Source organism: Anser brachyrhynchus (assembly GCF_964034855.1).
Source record: "Anser brachyrhynchus genome assembly, chromosome: 3".
Classification (NCBI taxonomy): domain Eukaryota; kingdom Metazoa; phylum Chordata; class Aves; order Anseriformes; family Anatidae; genus Anser; species Anser brachyrhynchus.
In genome coordinates this window covers 16,937,718-16,952,394 of record NC_137696.1, presented here as the reverse complement: position 1 = coordinate 16,952,394, position 14,677 = coordinate 16,937,718, and the positions used below count along the sequence as shown (strand labels likewise).

Genomic DNA, 14,677 nt, shown 5'->3' with positions numbered 1-14,677 from the left:
CAGGGATGACCTGGTGACTAATGAGTTTCATTGATCTTGTGCTTGCAGGAGAAAGCAATCCACCCTCTGCAGTTTCTGAGAGCTTTTCTGCTGGAGGCTCTGAGACGGGAAATGTGAGATGTTATCCAGAAGCAGGGCTCTGTGAGCACACTGAACCGAACGATGCTTCTCTCTCAAGTATGTATGAACATGAAAATAGAGAAGATACAAGCATCAGGAAATCTCTTGATGGCTTCTACGAAACATATTGCAAGAATGGGCCAGGCAGAGCTGATCCCACCTGTGAGGCTGCATCGCGATGTCTTTCACAGAAGGTTTCAGAGCTAGCAAACCGGGGCGGGACCAAATACGCGCTGCGGTGCCTGCAAATGGCCCAGGTGGTCTTGAACAGAGATGGATGTAAGATCTTTCCAAACTATCCCACTACGGCTTGTTTTTCAAAGCCAGCTGAGGGAGAAGTCGTGTTGGAGGATACAAAGAGAACACCTGGACTCTCAGATGATGTCCTGCAGTTCCTCTTGAAACAGACACGGACAGAACATAGCTCTGACATGCTGCATGAGAAGTGATCAAGATGCTGGTTTGTTTGTCACCAGAGCTTGGCTTTTTACTGAGAAGAGGTGATTTCCTGACACTGTTGCTCTTCACACCGCCTTTGACAGCGCTTATTCTACAGGAGGGGTTCATCTGGAGCAGACCTCGGGGTAGCATCGTATGAGGAGCATCTGTGGTCCCTGCTAGCTGATCGGGATGAGTGCCAGCTGGGTGAAGGGTGGTAGCATCTGCATCTGGAGCATCAGACACGAGCATTTCTACCTACCAGGCTTCTAAACTGGCTAAACTGGCCTATCTCCCCACCCCAGCTGAACAGAGGCCCAGCCCAAATTTAGCCCCTGCACAGGCATGGAAGTACGTCCACGTGCTGTTGAGTATAACCGAATGAGCTTGGTGTGGTACGCCCCAGGCCTGGGGAGGAAACTCGAGACTTGGTTCTGTACCTGACTGATACCGTAAGGCCTCTGCCTCCTCGGGGGTGGCTGATAGCTGGCGGTGTTTACCTACAGACACACAGTCCCACAGATCATCGTTGCAGTGCGGGTGAGCAGCTTCAACAGGAAAAGTGAGCGAAAGAGGAAATACAGCTACAGAGTAGGTTATTTTTTTACAGGAGGGGGTAAAAAAAAAAAAAAAAGCAAAGCTTTATCACAGAGAATTTTCTAACACTTCAGATGCACCAGCTGAGCAGTGGCTTTTTTTCCGTATCTCTATGAGCTGGTTTAAGAGCAACCTGAAATAGATCCGTAAGTAGGGGCTCTGCAGACATATTCATAAGGAACCTGCAGAACCGATGCCAGCTGTGCTGGTATCTGCCTGCTGTGAGATGCAGAGTATCTAGGAAAAGCAGAAATTGCACCTCAGCATGCCCAAGACCGTGTGTCACTTGCCTGTTCCTGTAGGGCTCTCTCCCTGCCCATTAGCCCCTGCTGGTTTCTGCTGCCTTGGGGTATGACCCTCGAGCTTTCACAGAGAGGAAGCCACTGTGCAGTGCTCGAGAGCACTCTTGTTATCTTGGCTGGCATTGCACAAGACCTTGAGATTCCTTTCCTGGTGTGCTGATGGATGAGGGAAAACGTTCTGTACGATGTTTGAACCACGGGGACGGTTCCTGTCCTTTAGGAATCAGCTGGCACTAGTTGCTTGCAGCAGAGATTTGCTGCTTCCAACGCTGTCTGCTGCTGCTTATACCCAGAACTTTCTTTCTCTGGTTTTAGTTGGCAAGACCGCTGCTGGCTGCAGCGAGAGCTGGCCCAGCGTGCTGGTTTCCCAGCTGGGCTTGCAGTGACTCCATCGCTTGCCCTGCTCGAAGAGGTGACTTGAAGGACTAATTCCCAGCAGTTGGTTTTCGTCAGTGCCATCTGGGGAGTTTACAGAGCTCTGGGCGTGATGCATCGCTACGGATTTAGCAGGCCTCATTCTTCTTTGCTTTGTGCTCGTGGAAACCGGGATGAATCCCAAGGAGAAGAACCTCACGAAGGATGTGGGTCTGGGCTCCCTTGCTGAAGGGTGCTGCCCTCACACAGGGCTGCAGTTCAGGCCCTCAGCCCCCTCTGCTCAGCGCGTGGGAGCCCTTTGAAGCGGTCAGTCAGGAGCAAGCAGAGTTCCTGATGCCCCTGGGGACTGGTTATCAGTCACTAAAGCCACACTTCACCATATGCAATTATTCATGTAAATGTTCTGTTCTTGAGTGATGTCTCAGGCTCCAAAAGAGACTTAGGTGGGAGAAGATAGTTTTGTAGTAGTCTTTGTTGGGGTGGCCAAGCCCACTGCTTTGATGTAGCTTTTGCTTTGCTTCTCAGCTTGCTTGGAGAGCTTGCAGAGCAAAGAAGCCTGCTGTAAAAATTTTGTCTTCTCGAAACCATTATTGTTAGGCTCTCATTAAAATTTGGAATAAAAATTTCTTTGTTTTATGACAGTTTTTTTGTGGTTTAGGTGCTTAAAGAAGCAGAGCTGAATTTGCTGGGTAAAGTAGGCTGCAAAATCCCATTGATTTTTAATGGTAATGATGCAAGATAAATGTTTAGGGGAGTCTGACAGTCTTGCTAGACACCTAATTGTGGTGTTGGGAGCCTAAACACATTTCAGTTTAGAATACCTGATCATTACTTATGTGAAGTGAACGTCTCCATATCTGGAGAAACAATGTTAGGAGGTGTTTCACTGGGATCTTACAGTTCAATCCCTATTATTAAGTTAAATAAGATGGCTGCACAGAGAATAACACCCATTGCTCCTTTTCCTACTCGCTGCTAATTAATTTTTTACAAACCTGTGCTGGAACCTGCTGTATGTATTTCCAAGCCTGCCGAAAGCCAAACAGTTTGCATTACTCATTTCCTTGATAAACATCTCCTCGGTTCCTTCAAGACGTGGGGAGATGAATGCGTCCCTCCCCTTTGCCAGGTGCTCCGAGCCAGACTCCCCCGTTGCTCTGAGCAGACTTCACTTGAAAGAAGCACGGTCCTGTTTGGCATTTTATGGGGCTGCATAGAAGAGATTGTGATAATAAATATCAGTGCTGCTAAGTAATAGCAGAGGGGGCTTAACTGAAGCCTGCGTTTCAATTTCTTGAGCTGATCTGCAGTTATAACTAAGGTGTTGAGTGGAATTAACTTCATTGGATTTAATTTTTCCTCTTATTTTTATGGGTTATTTGGTTTTTCTGGATGTGTTGCTTTTGTAACTTTTCTCAGGTGGATTAGAAGGGAATCTTTTGGGACAGTTGTGTTACGATCCCTGTTCTGGATCCACGAAACTGCTGTTTCACAGAGTACTTCACCCCTCCTTGCAGTGAAGATGGGCTGTCGGGACAGGGATCCTTGTCACAGCAGTCCTTGCCATTGCAGAGCTGTGTAACAACCCTGGCGGGTCTCCCACGGCTGCAGACACAGCCCCAGGTGCCTTGTTGTCTTCTGCCATATGTAGGTGCAGTACAAACCTCGGTCAGAGATGCTGCTTCACACAAACAACGGTGTCCAGCTGATGGTGGAAGAGAGGAGGAGGAGGAGAGCACGCCCTGGGAAGCGGGAGAGCACAGGGAGGAGGAGGAGGAGGGATTTGGCAGGAGGAAGTAGGTGAGTGGGTGCCTCGGGCAGAGCTTTTGGGCAGCAGCCCTGCTAGGTGCTGGCCCTGCAGAGAGGGGAAGGAGGCAGCCCCACCATGGGGTGGCGAGGGCACCGTGCTGCCAGGCTCCTTCCCCTGCCTGTTTAAACGCAGTTTGGCCGTGCTTCTGGCCTGTTTCCCTCCCCAGCATCACCCCTCCACCAACCTCCAGTTCCTTTCTGTCTTCCGTGATGGTGCTAATGAGATCCCTGGAGGAGTTTTCGCTTTAAAATCAAACAGGTCTCTGTGAGCCCAAAGAGCCTGATGTCAGTCAGCAACAGAGCAACAAACCCACGCGCAGCCACTTCAGGTCTCTCTCCGAGGCCTCCCATCTCCTGGCTCAGCTGCTTCTTTGCTACTTTACTCCATCTGCCAGGGAGACATGCCTTTGAGCTTGCTTTCCACCCTCTGGCATGTCCACTGAGGGGTGTTTTTTTGTGGTGCTGTAGCTCACTGACTGGTCAGGCCACCCGTTCTTCTCTGTGGACGTGTTCAAGGAAGCACTGAGAGCAAGAAGAAGGAATGTGCAGAAGGTGACAACGTTTGGTCAAAGGAACAGTTGCCACTTTTTTATGGCAGGGGTGCCGTACTTGTATGTGTGGTAGAGGGCACACAAAACATTGAAACAGGCCTCGAGCTGCTCCCCCAGCTGCTCAAGTTAATAGAGCTAGGGGAAAAAATGAATCGAGAAGAGGATCTGGCGTGTGAGGGGATCCAGCATCAGTTCTGTGGTAATAAATATCTCCTTCCAGCAAGTGCTGGTCTGTCAGAGTCTAGAGAATAGCGTCCCGCAGGCAAAGATTATGGAGAAAGGTAATACCAGCTGCTGCAGCACCAGATGCAGCTGGAAAAAAACAAGCATGCTCTCGAGCGTGCTGTCGATGATTACAGTAACAGTACTGGCCTTTCCTTGCCAGCTCACGTTGCTTATCCAGCACCGATCTGTCCCAGCTACAAGGGCATCGACACTGACGGGTGTAGGCAGCTTTTGCTGAGGAGGTTTGGAGAGGAAAGTGTTCGGTGTGAATCAGATGTTGCTTATAATTTTGTCAGCGTTTCTGATGTACCACTTGGTCGGATGAGTGGCCACACAAAGCATTGCAACTGGAGTTTTAAGGGAAATAACCTCCCTGGAGGAGAGCTGAAGGAGTTCAAGTCAGCAGACTGCATCTCAGCACCTTCGGTTGCTGGATTTGGTTTGGTGATGAATTGGTCTGTTTTGGATTAGCTCTGAAACCACCTGGTTTCTTGTTCAGAATTTTAAAAATAAGAAGTAAAAATATGTCCAAGCCCACACAGTTTTTGCTGAGAAAGCTCAGAGCAAAATATGAGGCTTCTGTTCTTTAGGAGAGCCCTGTTGCTACCCAGCAGGTATCTTGCAAAAAAAACAGTTTTGATGGAACAGAGAAAAGCTGACCCCAGATCAGCCCCCGAGCCAGATGTGGCCTTCCCCACTCGTAACAAATGTGAGGTACCCACCAGGACCCCACTCTCTGGGGCTGTGAGGGGTGTTCCCCCCCAGGGCCTGGACAAAAATGAGCTGCCACTTTTTGAGTTAGGTCTATAAAATGTTCAAGGGATATGGAGAGTTCTTCTGGAATAGCTATTCGTTGCTGATGGTTTTAAATAACTGCAAAATGAGGCTGTCTCAGTTTGGAAGGTGGGTGTCTGTGCAGGGAGTGGGACCCCAGATTAACCATGGGGGCATTGAGCTGCTCCCCAAATCACTGGGTGCCAGAGGGGAGAGGAGGCATCCCCAGAGAGGTCGGGCTTCTGCTTCAGCTCCCCCCGGCTCTTGGGGCTGCGCAGTCACTGCCTTCAACATCCCAGCTTCCTTATCAGGAACTTCTGGTGCAGCAAGAATCCCGGGATGCGTTTCTCTTCAGCCCTTTAGGAAACGAGATGCAAGCGATGACAAAACAGAACAGGCGGTTGCCGAAAGAGCATGGAGATGGATAACCAGCAGAGGAGAGCATCAAACTCCCCGATTTTAAAGAGCGACGTAGGCAGAGCAGGCTGGATGCAGCTGAGGTGTTGGGATGGTGACTCACAGCCACAAAGCTGGCTGGCGTCTCCGAGAAGATGTGGTGAGCTCTGTGCTGCTGAAACACGCAGTCTTTTGGGAAGTTTGCGCTTCTCCCAGTCAGGAGCACCTGCAGCTCTGTGCAGCGCTCGCTGCCAGGTACGGTGTGCAGCTGATGGCAGTCAGGCTGCCAAAAATAGAGGTAGGTCTCACGCTGAGATGGAAGAAAGGGCAAAGGCAGAGCCCGTTGAAATAAACGTCTTGGGAGAAGGAAATAAATGTGATGCAGGTCTTGCTAGAGGAGAAGATTCCTTTTCTTAACTGTGTCTGGTTTCTTCTCTAGAGTATGAGACTGGTTCCTGCGTCCACAGTGATTAGCACAGCAGGTGATTAAGAGGATTTGTTTTTAAGAGGAAGGGTGAAATACCTACAAAGGAAGTGGATAGTTCAGGGATACCCAGGGGTTAACTCTCAGTTCAGCAGTTGATTTAGGTGTGTGATGATCTGATATCCTGGGCTGTGCTTTGGAAATAGTTGGCCACAGCAGCAAAGAAACCCCTGTACATGGTTGGAAATGTTTGCAGTGCGTCTTCTGAGCAACGAAGCACTTCCAGGTCACTGACTTCACAGACGGAGCACCCACACTGCGTACAAAGTGAAGGAGAGAAGAAACTTGAAGCCCCTGTGAGTAAAACTAGAAATGATTTGCTTGCGGCTCCTTCCTAGAAAACAAGTGAAAGTTCATTTAAGTTCAGACAGGTGTAGCAGTTACATATAGAAGGGCCTTTAGTTCTGGTTATTTTTCATCCCTTCTGAGGTCAAAGACGGATCAACCCATGCTATTTATCCAAGCACCCAATGCTTTTGACATGATCTAACCTTCCTCCTGCCCCGTCTGCATGTTTAGAAAAGGATGAGAGTTCCCATGCAGATGTTTCTGCCCTTAAGGCTTGTCTGGTCCCAGCGGTCCTGTCCCGATTCTGCTGACCCTCACCAAAACGTCCCATGTTTTGTACAGCTCTTCCCAAGCTGTGAAACAACCTCTGGGGAATCGGTCACTTCGTTCGAAGGCTGCTTTCCCCTCTGCCTGGCTCGCACTTGGCTCAGTTTTGAAGCACCCTCAGTTTTGGCGCTCGGTGAAGCACAAATTGCCACCTTTGCCATGGCCCCTGTTGGTTTCTCTCCGTTTGCTTTGTTTCTGTGACCCACCCCATTGGTTTTTTTTTTTTTTTTTTTTTTCCTCTGCTATATTATTTAAGGCAGGAAATAACCGCTTCCCCTTGAGGCAAGGAACCAGTTGATGCTGGACCTCTTTGTGCTCAAACGTGCTCCGCTACCATTAGCTCAGCAGGCAGCTGGGCTGCTTTGATTCTGCTTTCAAAAGCAGACTTAACCGTAAGCACTGAAGGTACAGCTCACAGGCAAAAAAAAAAAAAAATGCACCCGAGGTTATATTCTCCTTGAAACTCCCCTCTCTGTTGTGTGTGCTGTGTGTGTGCTCTGGGCAGGACTGCTTGCAAGTTGCCCCATCTTTTGCAATAGGAAGCATCCCTCTGAGTTGCTGACTTTCCCCTGCTCCAGAGCAAATGTGCTCTCAGCACCCCCCTGCCCTCCTGACAAACTGCAGGAGGGGATTTTCGTGGTTTTCCCTAAATCGTGCTGCTGCAGCTCTGGCAGTTTGCACAGGTGGGAGAGCGGGGATCCTTGATTCCTATTACAAATCTTGCACGTATGCAAATCCCATTCCTCTCCTCCTGTTCTGCAGTGACCCTGCCTGAACTTGGGAAGGTGCCCCCCTCCACAGCCCCCTGTTCCTCCACCCGTCTCCTCTCTCCATCTCCCAGCGTGAGCCTCTTACTCTGTGCCATCCCCAAGCTCCTCCCGAGAAGCCTGAGCTGCACATGCACCCACTGACACCTCCGGTTGTCCCTGTAATGTGTGGAAGCTGCTTTGGTAAATTCATTTGGTGCCTTCCAATGCAGGACACATCCAAGGGATTTTTTTTTTCCCTTTTGCTTGCTCAAGAGGGTCTCCTGGCTTGCAGCAGAAGAGCAGCACCACAAGCCTGGGTTAGGACAACACTTAAAATCCACGGCACCCTTCAAGGTCGTGTGTAAGCAAAATCCCTCAAGAACTTCAGGTGAAATGTGTAATTGAAATAAAGATCCATCCAAAGCCCACCCAGGCTCTCCTTAGGGGTGCTTGATGCGTTGGCTTGGGTTTTTACTGGCTGAACGGGGCCAGCATCCCTCACTGGGGTGACTCATGCTGCTGCAGGCACAGATCCCCCTGCCCATGCGCACCAGCCACCTTGGGACTCATCTTTGGTCTGAGCCCGGCAGCCAGCGAGCGTTGCCTCTCTGTTCCCACAACGAGCCTTATATAAATGCCTGATCCAAATTATTTTGTCATCCTTGACGAATCCTCCTGCTGTTAAGTCATTCCCCACTTTCCTCCGCTCGGAGCTCCTCCAGGATGCTCAGTATCGATGGCCTTGCTGATGCCTACTCCGACAATTTTTATTTTCCCTCCCACGCAGCTTCTCGTGGGAGGCACTGATTCACACCAGCGACCTGCCCGATCCTGGAGCCGAGCGGCAGCCGGGGAGACATCAGGCAGGCGCTGGAGCAGATCCTCAGTGGGCATCAACAAGGGAGCTCCCCGCCTGTGAATGGAGCCAGGGCCATTTACACCCATCAGAGGATCTTTCCCCAGAAGTTGAAGGTGTTTTGGTATGCGTGGGTATATCGGGACATATGGTTTCTAAAATCAGCGTACAACAGGCAGTATACGTCGTATCGGGATGGATCTATTTCATTATTGAGTGTAGGTGACTCTGCGTGGGGCATGTGTTTTCCCACAACACCAAAGTTCATTTTTAAAAATACCCTGTTCTGTAGGTTTTCCCTAATGAGTATTTTTCCCCACACATCTATTAGCCAACACCAGATGCCAGCATTTCTTCCTTAGAAGTAAAAACCGGCACATAACGTGCAGAGCATGAAATGAAAAAGAAGTGATTAAGACAGTAGCTGGAGCTAACCAAAGCCAAAAAACTCACGGCTGAAAGGTCAAACCTTTATTTAAATTGCTTTTGCAAGGGCCTATTTGTTTGCAGGTTCTGTGAATTAAAAGGGAAAGTCTTGTAACGAACGAACACCTGGCATGGAAAATCTCACCTCAGCTCCAGTTGAACGAAGTTTTACTGGCAGTAGGAGGTTGGTTCTCGTAATGGGAGACAGCAGCCAGCCTCAGGGCAGGTAACCCAATCCGGCGTTATCTCTAATGACTCCATTTCTGGGTGAGATGCGGTGCACGGGCAGGGGATGCTGCTAAATGGATGCTGGAATCAGCAGCTAAAACCAGCCAGAGAAACTGGAACGAGTGTGTGATTGGAAGTACTGAGGTGGGGGTACGGCAGGGCTGCTTTCAGTGCCGTGCCCTGCAAGCCGTTTTCTGTGAGGCCTTCACAAATCTGTTTGTTCTGCAGTCCCCGCAGCTTGTTCTGGATAGCTGAGAGCTTCAAAGGAGGAGGGAGAGGACGGGATTTCCACCCACATCTTTGCCCAACAGCAGTTCCCCTAAAAAGGCTGCAGTTAGAGGTTGAGTTACAACGGGAGGTTGAGGAGTGCGAGGCAAGTACTGTGCAGAGTGATGAGAAGTGTGTGTACAGGCAAGGCTCTCGTCTGGGTTTTTGACTGCCTGACTTAATGCTGGTTGTCTGGCGTTCAGGAGTAAACTTTCTGGGTGTGAATTATTGAGAAAAATCTTCTGGAATGAGGAAAAGCCAATTGTTCACCTGTGGAGCGATAACAACACCAGCGTGTTTTGTAAAAAAAAAAGCAAAGACAAAAAGTAGTTTGCACAAGGGTACTCTTGATTTTTAAAAAGCAGTGCTAGAAAACGTACCCTGGTTGCCAGTTTTTAAAATACTACAAATGTTTCGGGGAGAGAGGCTTCTCCAAGCCTCTGCCAGGGCAGATGGGCTCTTGCGGGCCCTGGTCTTTAGAGGCTGCAGCACTGGCGGTGCTTGTAATCTCCCAGCCTTTAAGACATGGTGAATGGCACCTCTTCTGCAAAGGGGGGACCCACCAGGAGGATCTTCCTGAGCAGGTGAACTCTCTGGAGCACACAGGTTGAATTTGCTGTGTGTGACCTTAGACTGTGGCTAAGAGCTATCCTGAAGGCAGGGAGTCTTCCCAGAGATCAGGCTGGAAAATCCAGCTCTGTGCTGGAGAAGTCAGGGGCACCAGGCACCCTCGCCAGCCGTGTCCTCCGAGCAGAAGCGATGCTGCTAATGTGATTAGGCCAAGCCAGCCTCGCTCGCGAGGCCCTGCAGAGCGCAGCACGTTGTGATAAGGATCTACCACGTGGCTGCCCTGTTCGGGCTGGGGGCGATGGAAGCTGGCTATTTCGGGCAGCAGTCCTGCGTGTTTGGGTGGTCTCAGGGTGTCCTCAGGGCAGCTCGGCCTGGATGGGACTGTCGTGCTGGCTGGGCAGCTCCTGGCAGTCCCAGCCTTGAACTGAGGTGTTCTCCTGATTTCTAGATCTTGTACGTTTGCCACACCTGACCCGTCTGAGCTGAAATACCCCTCCTGAGATGGCCGCCTGGTGTGGGTCTGCTTGGAGGAAGAGGCATACGGGAACTGTCTCTTCCCAAAGCCAGAGGCTGACACTTTGCATGCTCGATGCACCTTGTGTGCGAGCCGGTGAGACTGCGAGCTATGGTTTGCTCTTCCCCATGTCCAGGGTAGCAGAGGTCTCTTTCAGGGTCACTTTTTCTGCTTATTCTGCTTGCATCACCGCTTCGCCCTCCAGGGTTACAAATGAATGCTGGGCCTTTCATCGGGGCTGGTGCCAGCACTTTATTTATTTATTCATTTTTGCTCCCAGAGTGTTTAAAATGCCTTCTGCTCCGCCTGTCACGCTTCACATGGAGTGGCTGGTCTGAGTTACCCCTGAGGGCTTCTCGTCTGAGTGTGGCCAGCACCAACTGCCAGCAGAAAGGCTCAATAAACTTTGGGGCATCACTAAAGGCTGTGGTATTGGGACCATGCCCAGCGGAGCAGGCATGGCCACTGACTGGAAGCCCAGCGGCAGTAGTGCCAAGGAGAATGTTCCATGCACGATTTTTTCAGGAGAAAAACCTGAGGACCAGATAATGCCCAATACAAGTGGCAGCAAAGGTGCCCAGGAGAGCTGGCAGCACCCCCTTCACGTGGGAGCCGAGCTGCCAGCTGGTCAAGGTCACCTCTGCTAGGTGTGGAGAAGGACGCGGTGGCAGGTTCCCACGTTATTCCCCCTGAGCAACAGGGGATGGATCTTGGCAACTGCTGGTTTCCACCTTGCGAGGACATTTAATCTTGAAAAGAGCTTTTTCTCTCCATATCCCCTGGCAGGATCTGTGTTGGCTCTACATCCCTGGCGAGGGGCCTGCAGTGCTTCGCAATGGTTTTTGGCTGGAAAGCTGCAGAGGCAGACGTACGATGGTATTTTGAACATCAACAAAGATCCCCGTTGCCTTCAGCCCAGTCCCGCCCATAGGCTGCCAGTGCCAATGGCAGCAAACCTCCATTGCTCACGGTAAGTGCTGCTCCTGGGTTCAGAACTGGTGCTTCTCCAAGGAGGCTTCTCCAAGGAGCCTGCTGTCTGCTCTCTGGCAGCCACAAATTCCTAAACCTCTCGTTGAGACCAGCTAGGCGGGTGGGATGGTGAGCGAGTGCCAGGCAGCGTGAAGGTGAGACATCAGGAGACATCATCTCTCTTTTGGAGGAGGGACCAAGTGGCAGCCCTGGTGTCAGGCCATGGGGTCGATGTCTGCGCTTGGAGCTGGCGTGCTGGTGCCACCCGGCTTCTTGGTACAGAGGTGGCAAAGCCAGGAGTTTAGTGCCCATCTGTGCTTGAAGAGAAGGACCTAATTTCGTGTTGTTGGCAGGTGGGCAGAAAAGAGAGACCTAAATGAATGCCTTTCCGAGATAAATAGAGCTAAGTCAGTCCTGTCCATCCCTCCAGCCAGTCACCCAGCACGTGTCCTGTTGGCCTGTCAGCCCTTGCACAGCTCCAGGCTGCGCTGTGCCCAGCCAAAACAGGTGGGATGAGAGGTTGGAACGAGGCGCTGGAGCCGGTGGGTGGCCGTGCTGGGATGCAAGAGTGAGCCGGGAGCCCTAGGGGGAGAGAGCACAAAATCATTGAATTCCTGTGTTGTTAATTCTGTCCCTTGCAGAATAGCAGCTCTGCTGTGAGAAATTTTTTATTACCCTTAAGAGGGTGCATTTGGGTTATAGCAGGGGTGGTGGGAAGATTTAGGTTGCGTTTGGAAGCCTTTGCTTTTTGGGAGCAGAGCTCGGAGCACTCCTCCCGTGAGGAGAAATGGTTGCTGTGTGGCTTGCAGAGCTACTCTGCGTTTGGCTTTTTCCTGCTAATCATCCTCACTCCTAGCAGCTCGTTCCCACTGACTTTACAAATTATGAGGGCTGCTTTTCCAGAGGTGTAGGAATTGCTCTCCCAGCTGCCGTGCTGCAGTCGCAGGTGAGGTGCTTTGTGAAATGTCAGGTCAGCGCTGAAATGCAGTTCCTCCACTTCCCCTGCCTCACTGTCGGAGCGAATTATCTGAAGTCCCTGGAGTCGTAATGGAGGAGACAAGAAAAAACTGGTGAGCAGAAAGTGTGGTGGTGTCCAGTGAGCGGGAAGCTCTGTGCAAGAAAGGCACATCCCCAGTAAGCCCTGCCTCGTCGGTGTGCTATTTTGCAGAGGAATTATAACTATCATTTGGTATCCTCTGGGAAATTGTCCTTACATCACAAATATAGGTAGTTATCTTCTTACCCAGGAGGGAGTGCCTGAAAACTCGTGCATCTACAGTAAAGCCTAAAATGATAGGCCAGGGATGTGCTCTCTGGTCCTGGCTCTCAGCTGGTGTCATTTGAAGGCAGTCTCTGAAGTCACTGGAACTAGAATAATTTACACCGACAGAGTATCTGCCAGGTACTTTCAGCTCCCAAGACTGCCTTTAAACTTAAGCCTCTTAAGCCTTTTTTTATAAGCACACAGCGTTTCACACAGAGAGCCTAAAAGACTTAAAATCATGGTGTGCAAAGAAAAAAAGGATTTTCCAATGGGAAGAGATCTTAGCGAAGACTCCTCTTGGATTTTGTGGGCTTTGCTCCCTCTTTCATAGCGTCTTTTTGCAGCTGGGTTTCTGCTTTCTGTACAAGTGGTGATTGGGAAGAAAAAGTGATTGAACAATTCTTTGGCAGTTCTTTTTGCTATGTGTGTGTTGTTGTCACAAACTAGATATTTCAGCCCTGTGCTTTTGGTCTGGAACTACATGCAAGGGCATAATAAGATTTTTCTAGTACATGCATGGTCAGCAATGAAAAGTTTCTTTTGAAATCGTTATGGTCTGTTGCAGGAATCTATATATTTTTATCTTACAAAATTGAAATTTTCCTCTGTGAAGTTTCCATGGCACTATCAACCACAGAACAATATTATTCTTACCAAACAGAACCCTTGCCGAGAGTCTAAGGGCTATAAATATTAAAAGAAAAAAAATAATAGTATGTAAGCCAGACTAGTGCCCCAGTCTGTAAATATTAAATGGAACATATGCAGTTGAGAAAATGCAGGCAGAAACACTGAATGGGCCCGTTTCATTGCCTAAATGAAATTATTTGCAGTGCAAAGGCAACTGTAAAAGTCATTTTTCCTTAATGACGAGCAGCACTCGAAATACAAGGGCTTAAGTCAGCACTTGGGTCGCAGAAAGAAATTTCCATCCTGTTTTACGGGAGCTGCACAGACCCCAAACTTCTTCACCGAGGAGGTTACGAGCGTGGTTAATTGGATACCTGAAAAAAAGTGGATTTTTTTTGGCAGGGTTGTATAGGGGTGGGTTTTTTTTGGGGGGTGTGCAGCTCCAGCGTGCCCAGGCCAGAGGGTGAGGTGCCCCAAAGGCACTGCTCTCTGGGCATCCGCTGTCTGGAAGCTCCAGTCCTGCAGCGATGCCGAATATCCAAAAGGCAGGCTGGGGAGATGCACCGGCAGCTTTCAGGGGTGCTCTTGCTCAATGTCCGGGGCTCTTCGCCGGTGAGGATGGTTTTGGGTTCCTGTTATCTCCCTCCTTGCAGGGAAGGAGGTGACTGGAGCTGCGGATGTCGCTCCTGTTGTCACAAGGCAATTTCATTACAGCTGGGGCTTGGAGAAGCTTTAGTCATAGCCAAATTCATAAAGCCATGAGTAATCATTTAAGTCCTTTTTGAGCTCCGGTGGATTCAAAGCTGCATTTTACCTTGATGATCAGTTAATCCAGAGTGGCAGGTTTTGACTGGCACTCCACTACATCACTTTCTGACAGCAAATCAAGAATCTATACCAAGGTGAGAAGTGGCACCGTGGATAAAACAAAGAGACCAGTGACTCAAAATCCCAGCGGTGCGCTGCTATTAGGCAAACTCAGACTTCCTCTTGTAGGAGGGTAAGAAACGTGTGTGTCGTTTCAAGACCAAGGCAGTGTCTGTGCATATATTTTATTATCCCTTAACATCTGTGATGTATAATAGGCATGTTTTAAACCTCTTTTCAGAGGTTAAAATTCAAGAAGAGTTACCCTGAACTTTTAAGGTTCTCTTGCTTTAGAAGCAGAACTGAACTGCAGATTATTTAGATTTTCTTTGCAGAAAGTCTTTGAGACTAAAGCCTGGTGGTCATTTCCTGCAGTTGTTTCAGTACTGCCTAAGAGCACATGGCATGAAAAAGAAAACTACTGTGTTGAGGTACTGTATAAATACAGAGAGGGAAAAATATATAGTTGCCCACACTAAAGAAATTACACGTGTATATCACACCAGGTCTCTTCACAGCTCCTCTGTCTCTCAGCTAGAACAGTTTTCTGGGTGTCTCCTAGATACCTGTGGCAAAGTCCATGCACTAAAGCCACACGCAGTGATGGGCACGTTCACCTTCTGTGGATACAGAGGAAAAACGCCCCCAAAA

The 14,677-nt window shown here is 49.6% G+C and overlaps 1 protein-coding gene across 7 annotated transcripts in view; it reads left to right on the top strand.

The window, feature by feature from the left end:
* CHGB (chromogranin B) overlaps positions 1 to 14,677 on the top strand; it is a 69,823-nt gene that overhangs the window by 40,256 nt on the left and 14,890 nt on the right. Inside the window, exon 1 of one of the 7 annotated variants that reach the window (XM_080585589.1) lies at positions 11,144 to 11,266. The exons of the other annotated variants lie outside the window; for them this stretch is intronic. The gene's annotated coding sequence lies outside the window, so the exon portion shown is untranslated. Of the gene's footprint in view, positions 1 to 11,143; positions 11,267 to 14,677 lie in introns of those variants that run through there. 7 annotated transcript variants of the gene reach the window in all.